At 41.7% G+C, this 27771-nt stretch overlaps 1 protein-coding gene across 1 annotated transcript in view; it reads right to left on the bottom strand.

Annotated features, from left to right (window-relative positions):
* Nucleotides 1–9854, bottom strand: part of ADGRG2 (adhesion G protein-coupled receptor G2) — a 113991-nt gene extending 104137 nt beyond the window's left edge. Inside the window, exon 1 of the mRNA XM_046673055.1 lies at nt 9817–9854. The gene's annotated coding sequence lies outside the window, so the exon portion shown is untranslated. The remainder of the gene's footprint in view (nt 1–9816) is intronic.
* Between the last annotated feature and the right edge of the window lie 17917 nt (nt 9855–27771).

Here is a 27771-nt window from a genome sequence, read left to right as displayed (position 1 = left end):
ACTGTTCTTACCATACACACACACACACACACAAAAGGTAACTATGAGGTGATGGATGTGTTAGAGTGTGGTGATCATTTCACAATGTATACATATATCAAAATATCACATTGTACACCTTAAATATATACAATTCCTATTTGTCAATTATACCTCAACAAAGCTGATGGGGGGGACAGTACATACAAAGCTTTTAAAAGAATGGATTAGTAAATCTTGAGTGGTGGGAATGGTCATGGCTGCAGGTACTGGCATCTAGATGGAATATAAAGTCATAGACTGGATGGGGACATCTCAGGAGCCTGTACAAAGAGAAGAGAAGGGAGTCCCAGGGCCCTGGAGGGACACCAACCTTTGAAGGTTGAGCCAATGAGGAGGAGCCAGAAAGGAAGACCTAGAATGAGTTACCAGCAAGAGTAGGAAAACCAAGAGAGCGTAGGATAATGGAAGCCACAAGAAGAAAGTGTTCAAAGAAGGAAGGAATGACTATGTCAAATGCTGCTGCAAAGTCAAGTATGATAAGTCAGAGAAGTGACAGCTGCTGTATTTGGCAACAAGGAGTTCATTGAGGACTGACAAGAAGAGCCTCAGGACAAGACCCTCATTAGATTGGACAAGGGAAGAATGTGGGGCAATAAAGTAAGTGAAGCCTTTTAAGAGGTTCCCCTGAGGAGGGATGACTAGAAATGTGGGGGCGACTGGCAGGGGATGCAGAACCAATGGAGATATTACATATTAGAACATGATTATAACTTGATGGGAATGATCCAGAAAAGAAGAGAGGGAAGTTCACTAAAGCAGGAAAGAAAGAAGCAAATAGAATTAAGAATTAAGTCCTTCACACCTTGAGCTCCAAAATAATTAAGTACAGTAATGAATTGAAAACCACTGAAAAAAATAGGAATTCTTGAGTCCATACCGATAATAAACACAGGAATAAATAAATAAATAGGGGAGAAGGAAGGGCTCTTGCTGAGGGCCAACTGGTAAATGTGGAGAGAATACCAGAGTTGGAAATCATTATTTTCAACCATCATATTAAAGATTGGATCAGGCAAAAATCATCACTGGATGCTAAATCTAGTGGGAAATACTGATAAGGAGTAGGCTATTTGTGTCTTCCCACAGACTGATGATTAGGAAGGAAAAAGCCAGTCACTACACAGTGGAGAAATTAGACAGCACCTTGACCAGGTGATCAAAATTAACATCACCAACAAGGAAGAGAAGAACATCCAGACATCATGGACCTCCAGATGTGGTACCCTGAGGACACAACATCGTCTATGCAGTATTCTGGCCCCAAATGCCTAACTTGTATCTAGTCACAAGAATCATCAGACAAACCCCAAACAATGAATGTTCTATTAAAAAAGGAGAGGGGGGTGGTGTGTATTCATCCTAAATGCTGAATGGGAGCAGAATATGCCACCCCAAAACATGCCTCTTTGGCATAAGGATTATTTCAAGCTGATTATTTTTAAGAAATAGCAGACATCAGAGAAGCTCTGAAAACCATGACATTTATGAGAGAAATCTCCATTTGTAAGGGTGTCTCCCTCTCTGTACTAGGAAGAGAAGGATAACTTTAAATGTCTAGAAACTCTTTATCAATGGAGAAGGCAGGACTTAAATCTGCATCACAACCTTACCCTTATTTACTATGCTTTGCCTGGTCACCTCCCATAACTGCCCCCCCCCACACACAAACACTTCTTTTGTCTTTAGCTGGAGATGGTATTTAAGGTGGTGGCTTGGGCCATTTCAGGGAGTTTCTCACTTTTCCTGGGTCTCTCCCATGTATACAGGAGGTATGCATGTTGTTAAACTTCTGTTTGTTTTTCTCCTGTTAATCTTTTATTACACGGGGGTCTCAGCCAAGAACCTAGAAGGGTAGAGGGAAAATTATTTTTCCTTCCCCACAAGGCCAATGTCATAAAAGACAAAGAAAGGCTGTGGAAATGTTCCAGACTAAAAGAGGCTAAGAGACATGACAACTAACTGCCATAACAACCCTAGACGAGATCTGTACTAGAAGGAAAAATGCTATAACGGATGTTATCAGGTCTGTTGTCAAAATTGGAATACAAATGGCAGATTAAATAACAGTATTGTATCAATGTTAAATTTACTGAAGTTGATAACAGTACCATGGTTATATAAGAGAATATTCTTATTCTTAGGAAACCCATACTGAAGTGCTTAGGAGTAAAGTCCGTGATGGATGTAACTTATCCTCACATGGTTCAGGAAAACATTATGTGCTTGAGCAAGAGCGCATATGATAAAGCAAATGTAAAATGTTAACAATAGATGCATCTGGACAAAGGGTATATGAGTATTCTCTGTACTATTTTTACTTTTGCAACTTACTTGGAAAGTTTGAAATTTCCAAACAAAAAGTTTTAAAAAATGAAAAAAAGAATATGTCCTTGAGAAGGCAAAGAGGATGAGGGGTCCAAAGCCCAGAAAAGAAGCCAGTCTTTGACACATTGGGGACGTTTCATTCCCAGATCCACAGTAACAGTGGGGAGCACCATGACTATTTGTTCAAACACACACATGTTGGGAGTTCGGGTGGTGAGAATATGAGGAGGTTCCTGTCCAATGAGCCAGAGTCAGCAGCTACTGTAGGCGGGACAGAGGAAAGAAAAGGTGTCAAACAGCTGTTTTGGGGACTAGAAAAGCAAATCCACTCTGCCAGCATGGGAGGCTTGCCGGGCACTGCTGAGGGCCCATGTAAGGTTTATTAAGGTCACGAACTGGACCTAGACATCAGTATTTATTCTGAAAACTCCCCAGGTGATTCCAATGGGCAGCCAGCTTTCAGAACTACTGTGCTAAGGCAGGGTTTCTCAACCTCAGCACTATGGACGTTTGGGCCAGATAATTCTCTGTTGGGGAGTAAGAGGGACCGGCGGGGGGTGGGTGGTTCCTGTGCATTGTAGGATGTCTAGCAACATCCCTGGCCCCTACCCACTAGATGCCAGTAGCACTTCCCCCCACCCTGCCAGTCATGACAACCAGAAATGTCTCCAGACATTGGCAAATGTCCCCAGGGGGGCAAAATCAGCCCTGGTTGAGAACCACTATGGTAAGAGAACAAAGGCCACAAACATTACATGTTCATAAAGTTCAGGAATTGTGTATACTCCTTGTTGCTATGAGCATTGTGGTTAAGAACACAGGCTCTGAAATCAGATGGTCTGTGTTCAAACCCTGGATCCACTACTTAACATTTTGTATGACCTTCGGCAAAGTACCTAACCTCTCTGTGCCTCAGTTTCCTCATCTATAAAATGGTAATAATAGTACCTACCTCGAGAAATTGGGAGGAATAAATGAGTTAACATATCTAAAGCAGGAAGAGCAGTGCCTGCCCAATAAATATTAGCTACCGTTATTATTATCACAGAGTCAGAAACGTAGTGGATGCCAGATGTCTGCTGATTAACGAACTGCTTACATTAAAATATACCCCATGCGCAACCAAAAGAAATTTCCACACTAAAATTAAACAGAAAGGCAGAGTGTGTTGAATTTCTCTTAGGATTAGTGCCTGATTTGTTCTAGATTCTAGGCACACTCATTCATCCAGTCGACAAATATTTATTGAGCATCTACTATGCCCCACTCTTCTAGGTTCTGAGAATACAACAGTGAGCAGGATACACAAAGCCCTTGCCTTCTTGGAACTTATAATCTAGCAGGGAAAAAAAGACATGGAATCAGTCAACAAATAATTAAATAATATAATTGCAGATAATAGTGTTGCCAACAAAACAAAAGTGGGATGAGGGGGTGGATATTTCTGGTGGTAGGTGGGCAATGCTATTTTAGAATGAGGGTTAGAAAAGACCCTGATGAAACAAGAGAACAAGGTATGTGCATATCTAGTGAAACGGTGCTCCAGGCGGGTGACAGAGCAAATGCAGAGGCTGGGAGGCAGGCCAAAGCTTGGCTTGGGTGAGGAACAGCAAGGAGGCTGGAGTGCTTGGAGAAGTGTATGAGGAATTGGGGTCAAGACCCAGAGGGCCTCAGAGGCTACAGTGAGGATCTGGGGATTTATTCCAACTGTGGTAGAGGTGATTAGAGGGTTTCGAGCAATGGGTTTGCAAGACTGCATTTACTGGCTATTCTGTGAGGTCAAGGGTGGATGCTGGGAGACTCATTTAGAGGCTATAGAGTAATTTAAGAGAGAAATGTGGGTAGCTCTGATTATCTCAGGGTATTATAAATGAACTCACTTTGCCTCATAGCAGGATCTGATATAAAATGAATCTGTCCTGGACAGTTCAGCAGTTTAGGGGCTTAGAAACTAAATGTACAGTTTTATAAACCAGTGTTTTATGAAAGTGGTCAAATTAGTTTAGAGGGTCATGATCATCCTTTTAAAATGAAATAGAACAGATGGAAGAGAATTGAAAATATCAGAATATATGGCACAAAGGAAAAGTGCATAATACTTTGTGAGATTCTGTTTGAATTATACATAGGTATGTACATACTGAGTTGAATTACAAAATGTATTTCTCACTATGAATGGTGGGTAGGAAAGTTTGAAAACCACCACAAAAAGCTACCTTATTTATGCATAACTAGGTTATAAACTGTCCCTTTATTCTCTCCCTTCAGCACTGTACCTGGCAGCCCCCCAAATGAGAACATTATAAAAAGCTCCAATGGTAGTTTCTTTGCAGTCTAAATAAAACGAATTGACTTATGCCATGCTATCTTCTCCTCCAGGGAGATCAAAATATGACCCTCCAAAGCCAGCGAGACTGACGCACCTCAAAACTGTTAGGCTTTCAATGAAAAAAATTCCAAGAAGAACAAGAAATTTTTAAATTAAACTCTAGACGTTTAAAAGCTAAAAATGGAAAGAAACCTGCTGAAGATAATAATGGTAATGACCAGAACTCTATAGTAAGCATAATACCTAGTGGTAAACTATTAGAAGGATTCCCACCCAAATGAGAAACCCCTCCTCAACATTGTCCTAGAAGGAAACCTACCCAAAGGCAAGCAAATAAAATTGAGGAAAAAATATTGGGGGGAGGGGATCCCTATACTATTGCCATTTGCAGAGAGTTTGGTTGTCTATCTTAAAAACCCAAGAAAACCAACTGAAAAACTATGAGAACTAATAAAAGTTCAGTAAGATGGCTTGGATATGATAGACTTACCAAAAAATTAAATAGCCTTTCTATATAATAGTATAGTAATTATAAAATGAAATGGGAAAAAAAGGACATAATGTCCAAAAGCAATAAAAAGTACACAAAACAATCTAGAAATTCACCTAACAAGAATGTGTAAGACCTACAGTGTGGTATTCGCATAAGGACAGACATACACATCAATGGAACAGAATAGAATTCAAAAATAAACCCATACATATACAGACAATTAATTTTTTACAAAGAGGCCAAGGGGATACAATGGGGGGAAAGCACAGTCTTTTCAACCAATAGTGTTGAACAATTGGCTATCTATATGGAAAAAAGTGAACCTTGACCCATAAAAAATTAACTTGAAGTCAGAAACCTACATGTAAATGATAAAACTGTAACATGTCTAGAAGAAAACACAAGAGAAAATCTTGGTAAACTTGAGGTAGACAAAGATTTATTAGACAGGCTACTAAAAGTGCTATCCATAGGGGAAAAAACCTGATAAAGTAGACTTTATCAAAATTTGAAACTTCTGCTCTTAAAAAAAAAAGTCATTAATTTCAATTATAAGAGGTAGAAGTCAAATAAAATAGTCAAACTGATTGAAGCAGAGAGTAGAATGGTGGTTGCCAGGGGCTGGGGGAGGAGGGATGGGGAGTTCCTGCTCAATGAGTATAAAGTTTCAATTATGCAAGATGAGTAAGTTCTGGAGATCTACTGTATAACATTGTGCCTGTAGTTAACAATACTGTATTGTGCACTTCAAAATTTGTTAAGAGGGTAGATCTCATGCTAAGTGTTCTTACCACAATAAAAAAAAAAAGAAAGAAAATGAAAAGGCAAGCAGCAGACTAAAAGAAAATATTTGCAATGCATATATCTGACAGAGAACTTGTATCCAGATATACAATATATGAAGAACTCTTATGATTCAGTAATAAGACAAACAATAAAAAACCCCAGACATTTCATAAAAGAAGATACACAAATGACCAAAAAGCACATGAAAAGATGCTTAACATCATTAGTCATCAGGGAAGTACAAACTAAAACCACAAAGAGATGACACCACAAACCCACTGGAATGGCTGAAATAAAATAAACTGACAATACCAAGTGCTGACAAGGAAGCCAAGCAACTGGACCTCTCATACATTGCTGGTGGGAATGCACAGTGGTGCAGCCACTTGGGAAAAGCTCAGCAGTTTCTTACAAAGTTAAATTCATCATACAATACAGCAACAATCTTACTTCTAGGTATTTACCTGAGTAAAATGAAAATTTATGTCCACACAGAAAGCTGTATGCTAATGTTTATATTAGCCCTAGTCATAATCACTGAAAGTTGGTGAATGGATAAACAAACTGTGGAACGTTACTCAGCAATAAAAATGAACAAATTAGGGGCCGCCCCGGTGGCACAGTGGTTAAGTGCACACGTTCCGCTCTCGCGGCCCCGGGGTTCGCCAGTTCAGATCCCGGGTGCGGACATGGCACCACTTGGCACACCATGCTGTGGTAGGCGTCCCACATATAAAATAAAGGTAGAGGAAGATGAGCACGAATGTTAGCTCAGGGCCAGTCTTCCTCAGCAAAAAGAGGAGGATTGGCAGCAGTTAGCTCAGGGCTAATCTTCCTCAAAAGAAAAAAAAAAACAAATTACTGAGTCGCACAACAACATGGATGAATCTCAAATGCATTATGCTACAGGAAAGAAGTCAGACTCAGAAGGCTACATGGTATATGAACCCATCCACAGGACATTCTGGAAAAGACAAATTTATAGCAACAGAAAACAAATCGGTGGTTGCCAGGGGCTAAGAGTGGTGGGAGGGATTGACCACAAAGGGTCAATAAGGAATTTTTTAGAGTGATGAAATTCTTCTGTATCTTGATATGGTGGTCATTACATGACTATATGTACTTGTAAAAACTTATAGAACTTTACATTAAAGGAGTGACTGTCATAAATAAATTTTACCTCAATTTTAAAAACACGGAATCAACTCAAGAATTAAGTAGATTTATAAAATGGAACAGTGTTCACAGAATCTTATTTTAGGGAATTTATTTTATTATAATTTTCCCCAAATGTTTAGCCCATTTCTTAAGTTCCAATACCCCCCCACCTCATACCATGCCCCTAAAATAAGTTCAACGTGGATTAAAGACCCACATATTTTAAAAACCATGAAGATTTTAAAAGAAAATTTTTTTTCTCTGAGGTAGGGAAAGTCTTCCTCAGAGAGGCATAGAAACCAGCTCCCAGGATTTTTTTTAAAGACAAATTCTCTCTTTTCTATCTCGAGAATTACTGACATCACAGAAACACATTCTCTTCCTTCCTTCTTTTTTTTTAAACATAATGGTGCTCTTCCCAGTTTGTAGCGTGTATTTGAAAGTGACTTGGCACTCTCAGGGAGCAAAATGCAAAAACGTGTTTGTCAGTTTCATGTGAGCAGTGAAAGAACCAGGAACCTAGTAGTGATGTCCCCCTGAGTCCTAAACCAGACTCAGCCACACTGCAACCACACCAGAGCCCCAGTCGGCCATAGAAAAGCAGCTTCTTTACTGGCTCTCCCTAACACCTGAGCAAACTCGCTCTGCCATTTCTGGAAAGCTTGTTCATGGTACCAAAAACACAGCAGCTCTCCCTACCCTGCCAAACCCGCCAATGAAATTCCACTTCTCAGACTTTTTCTCCCTCTGCTGAACAAAATCATATCCACAATTAAAGTTCAAGTTTTTTTTTTCTTCTCTGTGTTTCCAATTTTTTTTTTTTTTTTTTTTTTTTTGAAAAGCACACACACCTGGAATCTGTGGGGGTTTGGCAAGAATTATTCACAGAGAAAACACTAAGCTGGCCTTGCATTTCTTCAGCGTTTTTCAATAGCGAAATCTGCTCTATCCCCCTTCTAATGAAAGTCACCTTGCAGGGATGTGGGAATGATAAAAGCAGAGAGAATCCGATCCAGGCTGGCATGGCACTGAGGCCCTGTAAAACAATACTCCTGAACAGCTACAAAATTTGGCAACATTTTGTTTTCCAGCTTTGCATTTGAGCTGCTCAAAGTAGCCAAAGCAAGCAATGTCCAGGTCATTTTAGATCTTAACTAAGCAAAACTTTGAGACACTAAAAACGATTCCTCAAATCCTTTGGAAATAACACACACTTTGTCACTTAATTTATGATTTATTATAACATCAAACTTAATTGTATTGTACATATTAATAATTAAGCTCTTAATAAACAGTTAATTATTGATAAAGCAGTAAATATTGGCATACCATGTGTAACTGAGGTTATACTCATAGGCTTACTTCTTAAAATAGCCAAGAAAGGTTGAGGAACTGCTAGAGGGACATCTAGCTAGTCTTTCCTTAATAAACCACTTTCCATCACCCACCAGCTCTGAATCCTGATCAAAGAAACAGGCTCTTTCTGCCTGTGGTAACTGCTAGACAGAATCAGCTACATGATTTGTGGGGCCCAGTACAAAATGAAAATGCGAGGCCCCTTGTTCAAAAATTATTAAGAATTTTGACAACGACAACAGAGCATGAAACCAAATACAGGTTGCATGCCCATGAAACCAGCTCTTCCACCAGATAATGTACTTGGCTAGTAACCTGGTAAGGAAAGTAAAGCATTTTGCTATTAAATGAGTAGCAATCGTTTTAATGTGTGTGTTGCGCGTGGAGGTGGGATTGTAAAGTCTTAGGACCTCCTCTCCCAATCTCCCACTTTTCCTAAGGTTTTCAGCCTGTTGGACAAAAAGTACTTCCGCAGGGCCTGCCATATAAAGTGCAGTCAATGGAGCAGCACCATCAGCATCATCTGGGGGCTTGTTAGAAATGCAGACTGTCGGGCCCCACCTCATATCTACAAAATCAGAATCTGCATTTTAACCAGATCCCCAGGGGATTCGTGTGAACAGTACATACTAAAAAGTGCCGCCTGCCTTATCTGGTTCTGGGGAAGCCCGTGACCTCTCTTTCTCCTTCTCCCCTTAGAGATAGTTCCGGAGCCTCGAAATGGCAAGTCCCAGTCGAAATGCGCTCGCCCGAGACTGCAGCCTCCTCCTTCCCCCACGCTCATTCCCAGGATTCGGGCTGCCTTTCCATCCCGCCGCGCCCGGGGCCACCTGTTCTGGGTCCCGCCAGGCAGCGCTGCGCCAAGCCGGCTCGGGCCCGGGGAGCGTTCGCACTCCGCAGGCTCCCACGCACCCACTGCCTGGCGCGGTAAACTGAGTCCTCGCAAGTCGCGTCTCGAAGACCGCCCGCGTGAACAAGACTGGCGGTTCCTTTTCCCAGAGGTGGGGAGAGTTTGAGTCCGTTTGAAGCTTTCGAATACACACGTCCCCCCCTCGGAGAACGCGTCGCCGGAGCCCCCTTTCCCACGGCGCGCACTCTCCCACTGTCGGGGTGCCAGCCCCCGGGGCTCGGCCCTCTGGCTCTGCCTTTCAGGGTGGCCCTGGCCCCGGCTCAGAGCCGCAACCGGGCGGAGGGAGCGTTCGCCCCGCTGTCCCGTCGCCCTCCAGGTCCAGGCGCTACACCCGAGCCTCCCGCGCCCGTCGCCAGCTCCCCGGACTGGGGCTCGGGAACCTGAGGGAACAGACCCATCCCGGCGCCGCGCGCTTACCTGCCGGTCCCTGCCGACGGGCTGGCTGCTGGCGCCCTCCGGCCCTCCTTTTCCCCTTTCCCTCCCGCCGCGTCCCTCCTCCTCCCTCCCGCGGGCTGGGCGCCGCCCCCGGCGCTCGCGGACCGCTCGCCCGCCCGCTCTCTAGCTGCCCGCGCGGCGTGGCGCGTCCGGCGCGCGGCGGCGGCGAGGCTGGACGCGGAGGTGGGGAGCGGGCGGGGCGCGGAGGGAGGAGGGTGCGAGCGAGCGGCTCTGCTGGACGGAGCCCTGCGGGGAGCTCCGGGCGGGAGGGCAGGGCGAGAAGTGGGTCCGCGGACCCGGCGGCCCGTCCCACCGCAGTAGAAGCCCCCAGCGGTGCTTCTGGACTCCCTGGACCGCCAGACCCTCGGATGCCCGGCGTCCGGTCCGCCGCGCTCCTTGGTGACCCCAACCTTCAGACCCAGCCGCTCACCTTTAGGGGTCGCCCTGGTACCCAAATGCCTGTCCCACCATTTTCAGCACGGTGCGCTGTGATGGGTGGGAACCCTGAGGTCGCCCCTCTGCCACAATATTCCTGATGCAGAGATCAGATGTCAGACCACTTGGAGGGGCATTTGGAGAGATCCCTAAAAGGAAAACGTCCTTGGAAAGGATTCAGCACCATAGTTATCTAGTGAAGGACATGTTACGTCGGATACCTAGAAACTGGGATCCCCAGCGCTCTGCCTGCTGGGTGTCTGTGTGTGTGTGTGGGGGGGGGGGGGGCTGATAATATGAAGTGAGTTGTCCCTGGTCCCCTCTACTCTTTCTGTGTGACAGCATCTCCTCCCTCTGCATTGTCACAGAATAAAAACCAGAGCGGATAGGATTTACAGATCACCTAACCAGCTTATCAGAGTACCTCATGTTGTAGATGGATAACGGAGGCCTGCGGGGGGAGGGGGGGGGGCTTGGCTCTGTTCTCCAATAAGAATTGGAGACCAGGAAAAAAGTAAGCACTCTGAATTCCTTCTCTGGCTCTTTTTACTGCCCCCCACTACCCTCTCCAGCCCTCCTCTTTAGAGTCAAATAACTCCTATTTTTGCAAAATACTTTATCACTTTAAAAGCACCATTCTCTTTTGTTAAAACCTACAGGAGAATATTCCATTTTTCTTTACCACCCAAACAAAATTCTAGATTCTGAATTGCATTCACGGCTCTGGAGAGGATTTTTATAAAGTGCGGATCTGCTGAGCACCTCCTGGCTGACTCTGCCATGTTAGACACGACACAGGCGAGATATATACTCCGCTTTGCAGGAGGGGTTGGATTTGTTTTGCAAACACCAACTTACTCACACTCACAACATTCTAACTGGATAAATGAATGGAAAGTGTTTTCAGAGAGACTTTTGACTGGTTGGATTAAGGGGGAGTGGAGGTCAGGAAGCTCATCCAGGTTACATAACAAGTTCGAGGCAGAATTATGATGAGAGGAAAAACAGTATATTTTAATAAACAGATTCAATGTTACTCCAAAGGGTTAAATTGTTTCCATTTGCATTAGCTGAACACTGCATATGTTTGACTTATTAGAAAACAGGGCTCACATTGTGTAGAGGCACCAGAAATCTCATCCACTATTTGCCAGAATCTGTTAAAATTGAGCGTACAACTACCCTATGTCTAGCAATTCCCCTTCTAGGCGTGTACTCAGCAGAAATGAGCGCATGTGTTTACCAAAGAACATGAACGAGAACCTTCATGGCAGTGTATTTGTAATAGCCCCAGACTGGAAGCTACCCAAATGTCCATCAATATTGTGGTGGTATAGTGACAAAATGGAATGCCAGACGGCAATGAGGATGCATAAACCACTGCTGTGCTGAGTATAGACAGACTTCATCAACAATATTGAGCGAAGGAAGTCAGACACGAATGCATACACACTACATGATTCCATTTGTACGAAGTAGGAAACATACGAAACCAAGCTATGAAGTTGGAAGTCAGGATGGTGGTCATTGAGGGGTTGCTGACTGGAGGGAGCTACAAGGGGGATATGAAGCATTTATAGGGTACTTACATGGATCTATTAGTGAAAATTCACTGAGCTGCTCACCTATGATACACGCACTTTTCTTTATTTATGTTTTACTTCAATAAAAAGCTAAAATATGTATGGCTCACATTGAGTTGCCTGAATTTCTAAAGAGTGATATTCTAAAGTGAATAAGTATACTTTTCCTTTAAACAATCTTGCTGTTAAAAAAGTCACTTTAAGGAAATATGTTTAAAAAACAAAAATGAGACACTCTTTAGCCTAAAATTAGAAATTCATATTCTGATGCACTTCCAGTGAAACTGTCGTTCTCCTTGACACACACTCTCAAATCAAAGATCAACATAACTCTGCCATCAGGACCAACAGAAGAGGAAAGAGCCTGTGACTGAGGAGCACCCCGCTCCCCCCCCCGCCCCCCCTCCCCCCGCCTCCAGCCATGGGGCTCTCTGCCTTTTCCATGAGAGGGAGTCCTGGTCACACACCTCCTACACAAGCCCTGTCTGGTGACATGAAGGAAGACTGTGGGTGCCCAGGATTTGCGGTTGAAACTTATCCACAACCGGTGGGCTGATGTCCCAGCAACTGGAGAGTGGGTGATTTTGGCTCCTGCCCCCCAGGGTCTTTTAGCCAGTGATAGAGTTGATCCCCAGGCATTGGTCGATCAGGAAACATGACAGACTGAGTAGGGAGGTCAGAAGTCTTTGTCTCCTTGCCCCCTCCCACTGGTGGACCCCTTAGTGTGGGCTCTCTTGGCAAAGGGAGATGGCAGAGGAGGATAGCTCACCAGTGCTCAGGGCCCAGCTCACTCCTTAGAACTTCAAATGCAACTTTACCTGTGGCCAAACAGTCTAAAAATGTGAGATCACACAGTGGTCTCAAACAGATTCATTGTTTTCCAAGGGAAACGGGCACCAAGAGAACATGAGACTGGGGTGCAAGTTGAGATAGTGGGATGAGGAGATAGTAGCATGATGACGATGATGATGATAACTAACTTTATACTTGCTACATGCCAGGCATGTTAGGTTTTAACATACTTTATACTTTGTTACTAAAGCTTCATGGCAACCCACTGAGGATTGTCCAGCTGAGGAAACTGAGGCGCAGAGATGTTAGGTAGCTTTTCCTAAGATCCACAACTAGTAAGTGGTAGAGTCAGGACCGCAATCAGTCACAGTGTGACTCACAAGCTCCTGCTGTCTTAATGCCTAGATATGAAAGATGGAATGTTGGGGTGGCGAAAGCACCAAATAAAGAATCAGGAAGTGAGGGGGTTGGTGTCTACCAGCTTTGCCACTAACTAATCGGTGTAGTCTTAGACTACACTGAGTCTGCGTCTCAGTTTTCCCGTTTGTAAAATATGTAGGGGGCAACGAGGCCAATCTAAACTCCAGTGGTAGTGCCAAGGCTTGGTTTGGGATGTTTTAGGCCCCCCATAATCTCCATCAACACTCCAACACCACAAATAAAAGGCATCTAACAGTGTACTATACAAACAAAACAAGAAAAGTCCCCCAGCCCACATGGCCTCCACTTCCCACAAAATTGTAATCAGATTACCACACTTGACTTTCTCCTTACAGAAATTCTAGAGCTACCACTGCTCAGAAGTCTCTTCTGGCTTAAGTCATTCATTCATTCAACAAACATTTATTTTACACCTATAGTATCAGTGAGGATAGCCTGGGTTGTGCTGCAGTAACAATCAACTCTCAAAATTTCTGTGGTTATCACGACAAAGGTTTATGTCTGACTCACACTATGTGATCATCATAGGTTAGCAGTGGGGCTCTACTTACTACAGTCACTCAGGGATCCAGGCTGACTGAGGGGCCACCTTCTCAAACACTGCTGTTGCTGAGCTAGAAGGAAAAGAGCCCTGGACCACAAGCATTTAAATGCTCCAGCCCAGATGTGCAACACTTCTGCTCCCAACTCATCAGCTGGAACTGTCACATAGTTGCACCCAGGCATAGAGGGTCAGGAAATGCAGCCTCACAAGGATCCAGGAAGTGGAGAGGTAGAAGGTATTTGGCGAACAGCACTGATGACGACCACACTTACTATGTGCCAGACCCTGGGCAGATGAAGATGGGCAAGAGGTGGTCCCAGCCCTCCAGGCACTCTCAATCAAACCAGAGAAGTCTCTGGAACTGCGATTCCATCCCCTGTGCTATTTGGTGGATTTAGGTGAGAAACCAGTCATCGCCAATGTGAGTGAAGTCACCGTGTGATACAGCAAAATTTTTCTCCAGAACATTGCGCTAGTTCTAACGGTAGTGAACCTATTGCACAATGACAGAGATAAATAAATCACACTCTCGTGGGAGGCAAAAAGGCTCTCTCTTGTGAAAATACTGAATAAAGACAGTTGGACATGTTGTCATTCTGTTCGATGAAAATTACAAATGGCAGTTTAATGAAAAATGAAACCAGACTTTGGCCTCAACCAAGATGAGGGTGGTGGGACCAGCCCTTTCTGAGAATGTGTTCCAACTTGGGAAGAGCTGAGCGTGGCCCTGTGCCAACACAAATAACCCCAGAATCCAGAGGAAACTAAGTGCATCCCAGTTGATCTGCACGCTGGCATTAGCTTGTGCAACTCCCCACCACCCTGCCTGCAGTGAGCAATCCAAGGCCTTGGGGGTTGGAGTGGAGATTGAGGGGAGGAAGATGAGCCCATTGCGTTCTTCAGAAGTGAGACAGGAATCAGCTTTCTGGGACAGGCCACATTCAGCTCAGTCCTAACTGAAGATCTCTGAACAGCGATGGCTCTTTTTGTTTCTTGAAGGAACTCATGCAATTTTAAACCTAATCTTTTGTTTTACCTGTCTCTGAAACCGCAGGGCATATTTTAGGGGGAAATTCTGGACAGACACACCCTTCTAACCCCCTAGTTTGTCTTATATGTCCATTTCCCTCCCTGAAGAAGATACTTTGAGACTATGCAAATATCCTATTTCTCATCAAACCTTCTCCCATTAATTTTGGCAACCATCGGTGGATCATGCCGGCAATGATGATTACTGTGGTGTTCTACTGGTTGTCTATTTCTCTCATTCCTTCTACATTAATTCATTGGAATTCTTCTATAGGAAGAGCTGTACTTTCCCTCCCATTTCTTTACTTAATCAATTATTTTTATTTATATCAGAATGGGCTCGTGTGTAATTATTTTAGTCTGTGGGTTAAAATCCAATGCTACCATTATTTATTGTGTTGTCTCAGCTTCAGTCCTTGGGAGCTCTTTCAGGTTGGTTTCTGTGTCCTTATCCTTTCGTGAGCACTTCCTTACTTTCTGGAACCCCAGTGTACTCCAGGCTCATCTTATATATTACTCCATTTTTCTCATTGCACCTAAGAAGGTGCCCTAAGTCCTTCTCCCTTTAAAAAAAATTATTTGATTATTTGTGTATTTTTTAGCTAAGTCACCAATTGGGAACCCACCGCATGAAGTAATGCTCCATTTTATTTGTCCTAAGTTGCTTTTTTGAAGTTGTAACAGTTATTCCCCCCGGGTCTAGTATTTGGAAACGTTGGGAAAAAAATGCCTCTTAACTAAATAAATCCTTCATCATCCTAGAATATTTTTGGTATGCCCATTGGCTCCATACTTCCTTGGTCTCACCTGTAGTTATGAAATTTTTGGCTATAAGTACAAGAAACCACAAATTCAACTGGCTTAAATCATAAGGAAATTTGTTATCTCAGGGAATGGGAAGACCAGAGGCACAGTGCAAGGATTCCGGCTCCTTTTCACTGTGATTCTTCCAACTCTGCCCTCAGCCTAGTTTCCCTCATGGTCACATGTTGGCAGTCAGCAGCAAAGAAGGCAACCGGCAAAATCACTTGTGTTCATCAAGAGGGGTAAGGGAAGGAGCAGAGTCCTAGAAGGGGAAGGAGAGGGAAAAACTCTCCTCCAACTGTGGAGTAAATAGCCTTCTCTTCAGTCTGATTGGGCCAACGTAGGTCACATGACTACCTCTGAACCAATTCAGCTGCCCGGGGAATGCCAGACACTGATTGGCTTAAGCCTAGATTCAATAACCAATCACTATCAAGGAGAATGTGATTAACGTGATTGCTGAGGACAAGTGCTTCTCAAATAGAAGCCTCCATCAGAATCGCCGAGAGGGCTTATTAGAATAAAAATTGCAAGACCCCAGCCCTAGAGTTTCTGATTCAGGAGTCTCGAGTGGGGCCTGAGAATTGACATTTCGTTGTACGTTTCTAACAAGTTCCCAAATGATGCTGAAGTTATTAGCATGGGAACCACACTTAGAGAACCACTGGGGTAGACCCATCGGACTAACTCTGCAGCTGGGGATGGGGATCAGTGTACCCTGAGTCACATGGGCTGTGTGGAAGAGAGGGGAATGCCTGAGAAAAACTAGGGGAAAAAAGGAATGGGTTGAGGGTAGACCATCAGCTGGTGTCCACCGAACCAGTGCTCCTCAAACTTTAATGTGCGTGAATCACTTGGGGATTTTGTTAAAATGCACATTCTGTTTCAGTAGATCTGGAGTGGGGCCTGAGATTCTATATTTCTACCAAGTGATGCTTTTGCTGCTGGTCCGTGGACCTCACTCTGAAGGGAGAGGCACTACATCCCCCTTTCCCTGGTTCAAGTCTTCAGTCCCCCACAGCTACGTGGTGCGGGAACTTCCTGACAGATTCCCCTGCATCTCAATTGTGAACGGTCCGATTGGCCTCCTAGACCAGTCCACAGTGCTCCCTATCAATGATAGAATCCAGCCTAGACTTCTTGCCTTGGCATTCATAGCCCTTGGGATCTGTCCTCAACCTAGTCCCCTGTGTGAATCCTCAACTCCAGTCAGGATCCCCACACACTCTGCCCATTCCCGTAGCTTTATCTTTGTGTTTGTTCTACTCCTCACCCACATTGTCCTTCCCCATCCTCTGCCTCTTTGAATCCTACACTTCTCTCAAGGGCAAGTTCAAAATCTATTTCTTCAAAGCCTCCTCTGCCCTCTCCTCGATGGATTCTACAATTATTTGCCAGTCCCAGGGTGCCAGGCAACTTCAGATGGCCTTCCCTCCCCTTAATTTCCAAAGCCCTCATTGTCTGCACCATTTGTTAAGCTCTGATGATTCCTGGCCTTGAATGTTGAGTTCAAGTCACAGTTGTAGTCTTCGACTAGAGTATAGTAGTACTTTGAGAGAAAGCCCTGCTGTTTCCTTTTTCCCCTACAGTCTTCACCCCTGTGTCTGGATATAGTCAACATATTTGTCAAATAAAGTTAGGCTTGGCTGCAGTGGCAACCCTAAAATTCAATGGCTTAACTTCACAAAGGTGTATTTCTCCCTCACATGAAGTCTGAGGCGGGACCCTCCTCCATCCTAAAGGGAATCTATCAGGAACGTGTGCCTCCAAGATGGCCAAGGCAGAGAAGAGAAGGCTGAAGAAGGCACCTGGGCCTCATACATATCACTTCTGCTCACAATTGATTGGCCGGTACTAGTCCTACGGCTCCAACTTAACTGCAGGGAAGGCTGGGAAATGTAGGGAGCACATGGAATATTTGATGAGTACTTATCTATACCATAGTAGGTATCAGTAGTTATTTCTTGAGCAATAGTTTGAATCTATTTCTCTTTCCAGCTTCAAGAGATCTTTCATGAGGGATGATGACCAAGAACACACTGGATTCCAGTGAGGACTTCCCTGACCATCCTCTTTATTTATACTTTCAAACTCCCTCCTTCACCACTGCTGGCTCTCTCTCTACTCTTTCTCTGCTTTATTTTTTCTCCATAGCACTAATTGCCAACTAACTTATGTTACTTACTTGTTTTTTTTTATTGCTTCCCTCCCCTAAAAGACAGAAAGTAAGTTCCATACATTCCGTAAGGAAAAAGTTTTTTGATTTGGGTTTTTTCCCCCAACTATTTTTGTTGCTGCTGTGTCCCAGTTCCTAGACCTGTGCCTGGCACATAGTTGGTATTCAATAAATAATTGATGAATGAATGAATGTGTGAATCATGAATTTATATGTTTTTTTTTTACCAGGTGCCTTCCTGGATGGCATTGGCCTTGGCTGAATAAATGTATCAAAGGAAAAGTGTATATTGACTATTAAAAGCTTATCATCTCTAAAGTTGGTAGTGCCAACAACTTCCCTTGACCCTTTGCTCTGCTCCCGACTATGCCAATCTGTAGACTCAAGAGCAGGAGAAGGAGAGACAAAGAAGCTTCAGAAACATTCGTGCCAGAGCTTTTCTTCTCTTAGATTTGCCTCTGGATGGGCCACATCCCCAGGGCAGGCTGGGGAAATCATCAGAAAGCAGGCTACTAAATAGAGTTTCCAGGGACACTCTGGAATACTGCTGCTCTCTCCCTCCACCTGAAAAAAAAGTTCAAAAAACGCAAGTTATTCTCCAAGTCACCAGGTTACGTGCCCAGTTTCCCTCCCGGGAATGTCTGCCCTGACAAGAACAATAAAATCCCTTTCTCCCAACTGGAGAGGTGGGACTCTTAGGAATAACTGCAATCCCTTGCTTTTTGTTTCGCCTTCTTTATTCCTTCACTTCAGAGAGCGAAATGTGATAGTAGCATAATTTCTGTAGCTTTTCTAAGAAATTCCTCTTTGCTGGCACACAAAAAGGACTCTCCTGGATTCCTGCCATTGGCCATGGAGCTTTAGCACATTGTTGTTGGCTCAGCTGGGGAGCCAAGATGAGTAAAATATTCTCTAAACTCCTGTGGAAACACACAGCAAGTGTTTCCAACCATACTGTATTATTTGACCCAAAATATTTTCCCCCTCTTATTTGCCAATCCATGTGTTACTTCCCTCAAAACTCAAGTGGCCCGCTTTTCCCAAACCCAACAGTACTTGGATTACTAAGAGGGTCTGGGGCCACCACTAGCTAGTTTTGCGATCTTTAGCAAGTTATCTCCTTTTTCTGGGCTTCTAGTTTCACATCTCATGGAAGGGGATGTATTACAACAGAGTTCCTCAAACTTTAGTGTGGATAGAAAGCATCTGGAGGGTTTGTTAAAACTGATGGCTGGGCCCTCTCTGCAGACTTACTGATTCAATAAGATTGGGGTAAGATTCCAGGATTTGCATCTCTATCTAGTTCCCAAGTGAGGCCGAGGCTGCTGGTTCAGGGACCACACTTTGAGAGCCACTGAATTAGGTGAACTCATAGGTTCACATCACTTGTTCATTCAATGAGTCTATAAGTCTGAGTCAGGGCTCTTTTGGTTGCAAGTGACAGAAACTTGACTCAAACTAACTTAAGTCAGAAAGGGAATTTATGAGCTCACATATCTGGGAAGAACAGAGGTGGAATGGATTCTGGATACAGTAATTTAGATTATGTCTTCAAATTTCTCTCTCTCTCTTTTTCTCACTTAGCACTTGGTCCCAATCTCTACCTTCTATACAGGGCTTCTTCCATGCTAAGCAGCATGAGGCATGGCTGTAGACACCTCCAGTTTATATTAGCCCAGATAGCAACCCCAGAAAAGAAATAGAACTCCTGCTCCCTGGTTTGCTGTATAATAATCCCAAGGACGACTCTCATTGGCCTGGCTTGGACCATCAAATGGTGAGGAGGACAGAGTGTTATGATTGGCTAAGCCCATGTCACATGCCTCCCCTTGAAGTCAGGGGCTGGAGCATTAGGAGGGGAAGCATTCTTCTCAGACTATAACTTCTATATCTGTCTTGTTCATTGCCATATTTGTAGGATCTTGTGCCTAGCACATAACAGGTGTTTAACAAATACTTGTTGAATGAATGGATGAATCATTTCATGAACAGTATAAATTTTTCTTAGCGAATCCAGAAATCTTCAAAATTGGTGTTCCTGTGCACTCTAGGGGTAAATGTGAAATTTCTTGAGATTTTCACAATTTTACTGTACCCAACTAAAGTACAGTTTGTTGTTCTTTTCTTTTCTTTTTTTCTCCCAGGAGAGACTAAAGGTGCTAAGATCCAGCACATCCACCACCCCTCACATTCTTTTGGGTTTCTGAGGCTCATTCTGATCCTGCTTTGTTTTTGGAAACACAGTCATGTACCTTTTTTCCTCAAAATAACATAAATTAGTTTTAACTTAGATCCTCTTTAGTATCTTTTAGTGAGTGCCCTCTAGGTTTTTGTTAGTTGATAATTTATTAAGATTTAAATTATAGGGGCCGGCCTGGTGGTGCAGCGGTTAAGTGCGCACGTTCCGCTTCAGCGGCCTGGGGTTCGCTGGTTCGGATCCCAGATGTGGACATGGCACTGCTTGGCAAGCCATGTTGTGGTAGGCGTCCCACATATAAAGTAGAGGAAGATGGGCACGGATGTTAACTCAGGGCCAGTCTTCCTCAGCAAAAAGAGGAGGATTGGCAGCAGATGTTAGCTCAGGGCTAGTCTTCCTCAAAAAATAAATAAATAAATTATAGTTTTCCTCAACAGAGTTAAACATCTCCCCCTCACCAACCCCAGTCCGTATTACAATGGCTTTTTTTAAAAGGATATTTACTGAATCAAGAGACCTAACTTCTTTGTCACAAACATTGACTCTTGGGGGGCAGGGCCTCAATTTCCTTATTTGTCAAAGAGTGGGATTGACCCAGATTAGTGGTACTCAGACTTGACTGCCCTATAGAACCACCTAGAGAACTCGAAATAAATACCGATGCTTAGGCCCCATCCTCAGAGAATCTGATTTAAATGGTGGGGCCGTCAGTATTTTTAAAAGTTCTCTAGGTGGGTCTAATGTGCAGCCAGAGTTGAGAACCACTGGCTAGATCATTCCAATTTAAAAATGTAGACTTAGAGTCAGAATGCCAGCCCCACTACTTGGGCAAATCACTTAATCTCCCCAGGACTCAGTTTCTCTATCTGTAAAATGGAGACGTTAATAGTACATAGGGTTATTGTGAGAATTCAATGAGATGATCCAACTAGAACCTTGCTATTCAAAGTGTGGTACACAACCCAGCTGTTAGCTGCCTCACTTGGGTGCTTCCTAGAAATGCAAAGTCTCAGGTCCCTCCCCAGACCTACTAAAACAGAATCTGCGTTTTAATAAGATCTCCAGATGCTTCTTATGCACATTACAATTTGAGAAGCATTGGTGTTGAAGATTTAATAGACTACCTAGCACATAGTAAATGTTCAATCTATGTTAGCCGTTACTAATATTTGTACTAATAACTCTCAAATCATTCTATTTCCATCCCTGCCTTTCAAATTTTTCTAAACCTAGCATTAATATTTTAGTCTTTGGGCTGTTCTTTAACTAAAATAAATATTTATTTCCAAAGTTACTCATTATTAAAGATGTAATTACAAATATGTTTTAATTACAAGGGGAAATACTCCATAACCAAGTTTTGGGTTTGTTTTTTTGTTTTTTTTTTTTTTGGTAAATTAAATAGAATCTATCTCTGTGTTGCTTATCTCCAGTGCCCTTGACAATTGTACAGTTCTTTTTCAGTATAGAAAAATAAAAATGTATTTCACATAACTAGGATTGTTCTTTAAAACTACCATGTTTGGTATATTTTAAAAGCGGAGTTTATTCAGACAGCAAGAACACCATTATTAGTTTAAATGTTTTTCATTTTTGTTTCAAATGCTGTACCTACCCTTTGAGGATAACTATATGCAAGTGAAATTTGACAACCAAAGAACTCATTGACATTGTAATTTAAAAAAAGACTAGATTTCGTGTTTTCTGGACTTAGGGTCCCCATATTATCAAATAGATTCAGAAATCAATATAACCCTAAACTCCACGCTCACTGAATATAGCATTTGCCACCTGACACTTCACCAAATGAGTCTCATTTTATGGTAAGGTTATTTTCTCATTCTTCTAACACTTCATTTTTACTTTTTGTTTTTCACCCAGAAGATTGTTAAATATTTTTACTGATCATGAATTTTCAGACACAGCCCCATTTATTTCACATTCTCAAGGCTCAACCAGCAAGAGAAGTCAGACACTGAGATGCAAAGACCTTGATGTTTTGTGGGAAGAAGAGAAACTCTATACTTTCTTTGCTGGCCTAACCCCTCTGTTCTAGAATATTGAGTATTCTGGAATACTCAAAGTCCTTGGCCCCAATATGAGGATCTAAGAGTGTTGACATTTAGCAATCTTGGTCCAACATAAGAGAGTTGATATTGGCTGCTAGCATCCATGCCTCTGAGGATGGGAGCCTCCATCAGCACCTATGTGAATGAGGAAGGTCACCAGCTAAGAACCTCCTCACTCCTTTCCTCTCCCTTATGAGGGCAGAAGTCCTTTTGGTATTTGCTTATGAAGGTTAAGGGTACCTTGTCTTTAATGAACAGAATTGTAATGCCTGATCCTCTGACTTCTTGCTATTTCAAGTGTGGTCTGGGGACTAGTGTTGACACCATCATCTGGGGGCTTGTTAGAAATGCAGAATGTCAGGCCCACGCCAGATCTACTGCATCATAATTTTTTTTCTTTACAGTACAACATATATATATCATATATATATCTAATTATAAACACAGAGCTCTCTTGAAAATTGTGTTGCTTTTAGCTCTAAAAAAACTTTAAAAATTTTTTCCAGCCTTATTGAGATACAATTGACACATATCATTGTGTAAGTTTAAGGTGTACAACATGTTGATTTGATACATTTATATATTCCAAAATGATTACCACCATAGCGTTAGCTACCACCTCCCTCCCGTCACATTGCAGTATTGGTATTTTCACAAGATCCCTGAGTGATTTGTGTGCACATTAAAAGTTAAGAAAGACTATTCTAGACTTTTACACAATATCTTCCTATTTCCTATTTTAAAAAATTGATTTAGGAGAATATTGACAACTTATCCTCAATATTTTTTTCTCTCAAATTTTAAAAAGCCCAAAATGTTAATGCTTTCTGTTTTCCCTCATTTTGAAAGAATACTTTTCCCCACAATATCCTCCTCAGTTTTCTCATTTTTAGTCATATGTTTTATTCATCATTCCAGAAAGTGATTCTGTGAGATAAGGGGACGTAAGACTGTTCCTCAGAGTCCCCAGGGACTGTAAAACCATCGGTCACACCCCTTATGAGGCAACTCACTTCTCATTATCAATGTGAAGTTCTTTTGTGTTCTCGAGGATGGCTTTTGCACACAGAAAATATTATTCAGAGGCTAATTTGGTTCTTGGAAATAATATTCAATTCAAATTAAATTAACAAATTTAAAAACTTAAAAACCAAGATCTTTCTTAAGCTTTTAAGTTCAACTTACAAATCTTGGTGTTTTCTTCATACATATAACTGCATTTTACCAATGATTTTACAGGGACTCTTACAATTAATTAATTAAATTCCTTTAAATAATTTTAAACCAAATGTATACACTTATCATATTTTATTTTTTTGTTTAAGTACATCAAATGTTTCCTAACAAACAAATTCCTCAAGAATGTCACTGATTCTAATAAATCTAATAAATTAAACTTCTAGATAAGTCCCTTCAAATGTTCCAATACTATTTGCAAACTTGGTAAACTGGTTGTCACAAGCCTAAATCAATTACTCATGTACACGTTTTAAATTAGAAACATACGGCTAATCTGTTAGATAAACAAATACTCAAAATTCTCTTAAATATTCCAAGTAGATATACACAGAGAATTCCCACACATAAGACAAAAATATTAACACTATGGGTTTGATTTGTTTCTCTCTATATATACTTAACTGTAAATCTTCTTAGGGTTAAAGCAGTGGTTCTCCACAGAAGGTGATTTTGCCTCCCAGGGCATATATGCCAATGTCCAGAGATATTTTTGATTGTCGCAACTGGGGTAGAGAAAAGTACTGCTGGCATCTAGAGGGTAGAGACCAAGGATGCTGCTAAACAGCCTGCAATACACAGGACAGCCCCGCAGCAGTTATCCAGCTCAAAATACCAATACTGCCGAGGTGGAGATGCCCTGAGTGGAAGGTACTATTTAAGGAGACAATAATGTCATCACAAGCAATTTGGTGTTACTCCCCTAGCGAATCTCAGGGTTACCTTCTCGGTTGACTGAGATGTGGTCAGAATATGAGATCTGGAGCTACAGACATTCAGAGTGATCTTTCCTACAACCTAAACTGCCTTATGGCACCACATACACATGCATTTTTTCATAGTGGCTATCCCAATGGGCAACTCCAAGTTCAGATCCCATAAATAAGGTTAGTTTGGCTCTCAGAATTCCCTGAGTAAGTTCAAGTCAAGGCTTATCTACTTCTGTGACTGCTTTTGCCTTTTTCATCTAAGGGTCAACGAAAATTTTCAATCCAGATTGCTCTACCATGTGATTGGATTTACCTATTCTATCTACAGCTTCACTCTATTATGAAATCTTGTATTATCTCAGAGGGCTGAAACACTTAAATGCCTCCTATTGGATTCTGCATATTTGTCCGGTTTACTCTAGCTAGAAGGTTGAGTTCTAAAGTTACTCTAATGCCAATTATGATGAGGAACATATACATTTATATAAATAAATTAGTAAAATTATGCTAAAGTATGTAATAATATTATTATATATACTATATAATACATGATGTATATAGTACATATATATAATATATATTATTGCATACCTACTATGTGCCAAGCACTGATATTTTACACTCAATATTGCTCTAGACATAAAAACTGTGGTTTAAACTGCCAATAGGTTCTTGTAAATCCTTCTCTCCATGCCCTCAAATGAATCAAGGTTGCCTATCCTTTCATTCAGCAAGTATTTATTGAGTAACTATTATGTGCCAGATACTATGGGAGGCACCAGGGATGAGGAGATGACCAAGATATACATATTGTCCATTCTTATTGACATTACAGTCTAAGGCTGTTTTTAGGATTAAATGAGATAATATATGGCAGCCCTTTATACCTCTTAAGTTGCCATGCAAATTCTAAAGATCCAGGCACACAGAGGCTACAGCAGATGCAAGTGGGAAGACTTTGCACCTACAGGGTTTAGAGTCATCTCAGGGTTGACTTCTGGAAAGTTTCAATTCTTTCTTCTTTCTAACAAAAATCACAAAGGAACTTGGTTACACTACTCTTGAGTGTGGATGAATAGGATAAACACAGCCAGTAAGAAAGACTCTGCCATCTTCAACTTGTGATTTTCAAGATTGCCCTGGGGGCTAACATACAGCCAGCAGATGGGGGAAAGGGAGAGAAGACTGTGAATGGGTAGTTTTTATGGGCCAGGTCTGGATGGTGCACTTCACTTTTGCTTGCATTTCATTGGCTAGGCTAGAGCTCAGTTATATGGACATACCTAACTCAAGGGAGGCTGTGAAATGCAGTCTACCAAGGTTCCCAGGAGGAAGAAGATCTAGTTTTAGTGACTAGCTAGCCACTCTCTAACACACCCATTTACACAAGATTAATTAATTATGGTGGGCAGGGTCATATGAAAACCCTGGACTGTGCATCTTCAGTCTTGATACTTAATTCATTTCATACTTCCAAAGCTTAAGACTTACGTTTAAAGGGAAGGATAAAATGTATGTGAGTTAATTTCTTAGGGCAACTCTCTTTGCCTCTTAGAGTTACGGTTTTTTCACCTATAAAAGAAAATATTGAAATAATAAAGATTAGAGTGCAAATTAATAAAATAGAAACTTGAAAAACAATAGAGAGAATCAAGGAAACAATAGTTGGTTCTTTGACAAGATCAACAAAATTGACAAATCTTTAGGTATACTGACCAAGAAGAAAAGAGAAAAGACTCAAGTTACTAAAATCAGAAATGAAAGAGGAGATGTTACTACCAACTTTGAAGAAATAAAGAGATTTATAAAGGAATACTATTAACAATTGTATGCCAACAAATTAGATAACTTAGATGAAATAGACAAATTTCTAGAAAGACACAAACTGCTTAAATTGACTCTAGAATAGAAAATATGAGTAGACCTCTAACAGGTAAAGAGATTGAATAAATAATTTTGAAAACTACCCACAAAGAAAAGCTCAGGCCCAGATGGCTTCACTGGTGAATTCTACCAAATATTTAAAGAACTAATACCAATTCTTCACAAACTCTTGCAAAAAATAAAAGAGGAAGATATGTTTTCTAACTCATTCTGAGGCCAGTATTACCCTAAAATCAAAACCAGACTAAGGAGCCGGCCTGGTGGTGTGGTGGTTAAGTTCACGCACTCCACTTCGGCGGCCCAGGATTCATGGGTTTGGATACTGAGTGTGGACCTACACACCACTCATCAAGCCATGCTGTGGTGGTGTCCCACATATAAAATAGAGAAAGATTGGCACAGATGTCAGCTCAGCAACAATCTTCCTCAAGCACAAAGAGAAGATTGGTAACAGATGTTAGCTCAGAACCAATCTTCCTCACTAAAAAAACCAAAAAAACAAAAACAAAAAAACCAGACTAAGACATCATAAAGAAAAGTTACAGACCAATGTCTATCATAAATACAGATGCAAAAATCCACAACAAAATACAAATCCAGCAACATATAAAAAGGATTATATACTGTGACCAAGTGCAGTTTATCCCAGGAGTGCAGGTTGGTTTAACATACAAAAATTAATTACTGTAATATATTATATTAATAAAATAAAGGTCAAAAACTATATGATCATCTCAATAGATGCAGAAAAAGCATTTGAAAAAGTTCAACACCTCTTTATGATAAAAACACTAACAAACTAGGAATATAAGAGAATTTTCTCAACCTGGTAAAGAGCATCTACAAAAAAACCACAGCTAGTGTCATACTTAATGACTTCTCCTAAAATCAGGAATAAGACAAGGATATCTGCTCTCAATACTTCAATTCAACATTGTACTGGAAGTTCTAGGCAAGAAAAAGAAATAAAGGCAGCCAGATCAGGAAGGAAGAAGTAAAACTATATTTACAGAAAACATGACCTTACACATAGAAAATCTCAAAAAATCCCCTAAAATCCAAACTAATAAACAAGATTAGAAAGGTTGCAGGATACAAAATTAATATACAAAAATCAATTGTATTTCTATATACTTACAGTGAACAATCAGAAAAAGAAATTAAAACAATTCCATTTACAATAGCATTGAACAGAATAAAACACTCGGGAATAAAATTAAAGATAGAAATTCAAAATATATTCTGAAAACTACAAAAAACATTGTTGAAAGAAATTGAAGACCTAAATAAATGGACAGGGTCTAGCCCAGTGGTGCAGTGGTTAAGTTCACACATTCTGCTCTGGTGGCCCAGAGTTCACCGCTTTGGATCCTGGGTGCGGACCTACATATGATTTGTCAAGCCATGCTGTGGCAGGCGTCCCACATAAAAAGTAGAGGAAGATGGGCAAAGATGTTAGCTCAGGGCCAGCCTTCCTCAGCAAAAAGAGGAGGATTGGTGGCAGATGTTAGCTCAGGGCTAATCTTCCTTAAAAAACATAAATATAGGGGCCGGCCTGGTGGTGCAGCAGTTAAGTTCGCACGTTCTGCTTCTTGGTGGCCCAGGGTTCGCTGGTTCAGATCCCGAGTGTGGACATGGCACCGCTTGGCAAAAGCCATGCTGTGGTAGGCATCCCACATATAAAGTAGAGGAAGATGGGCATGGATGTTAGCTCAGGGCCAGTCTTCCTCAGCAAAAAAGAAGAGGATTGGCAGTAGTTAGCTCAGGGCTAATCTTCCTCAAAAAAAAAATAAATAAATATAAATAAATATATGGACAGACATCCATGTACATGGATCAGAAGAATTAACATTGTTAAAATGGCAATAGTCCCCAAGTTGATCTATAGATTCAATACAATCCTTACTAAAATCTAGGCTGTCTTTTTTACAGAAATTGATAAGCTGTTCCTAAAATTCATATGGACATGTAAGTGACCCAGAATAGCCAAAACAATCTTTAAAAAGAATAACAAATTTGTACTCAAACTGACCAATT

Source organism: Equus quagga, chromosome 10, assembly GCF_021613505.1.
Source record: "Equus quagga isolate Etosha38 chromosome 10, UCLA_HA_Equagga_1.0, whole genome shotgun sequence".
In the NCBI taxonomy this organism is placed as follows: Eukaryota; Metazoa; Chordata; class Mammalia; order Perissodactyla; family Equidae; genus Equus; species Equus quagga.
This window is presented reverse-complemented; position numbering and strand designations above follow the sequence as displayed.